Source organism: Colossoma macropomum, unplaced genomic scaffold, assembly GCF_904425465.1.
Source record: "Colossoma macropomum unplaced genomic scaffold, Colossoma_macropomum, whole genome shotgun sequence".
NCBI lineage: Eukaryota > Metazoa > Chordata > Actinopteri > Characiformes > Serrasalmidae > Colossoma > Colossoma macropomum.
The window spans coordinates 10,719,278-10,719,588 of NW_023494790.1; positions in this window are offsets into that span (position 1 = coordinate 10,719,278).

Genomic DNA, 311 nt, shown 5'->3' on the forward strand with positions numbered 1-311 from the left:
TTCCTAGTTTTATGGCTCCTCTCTCGCCTTGACTGAAGGTCTCTGTTTCACACAAGGACTTTAAGATAAGATATTGTCTGCGTCTTATCAGTTGTTGTTGGATTTCTGACACTGACATTACAAATGTCAGTATCAAACGACTCCCCCACCCACACACACACTTCATAACACAAATTATAGGCCCATGTGCAATTTAATCACTGTTAAAATTTAAGTTCTTTGGGTTGCGAAAAAGTGATATTTGTTTTGAAAGAACACTTTAGCACAACATCAGACTGATGGTCGACTCTTTGTGTGGGGGGAGCCTGGAG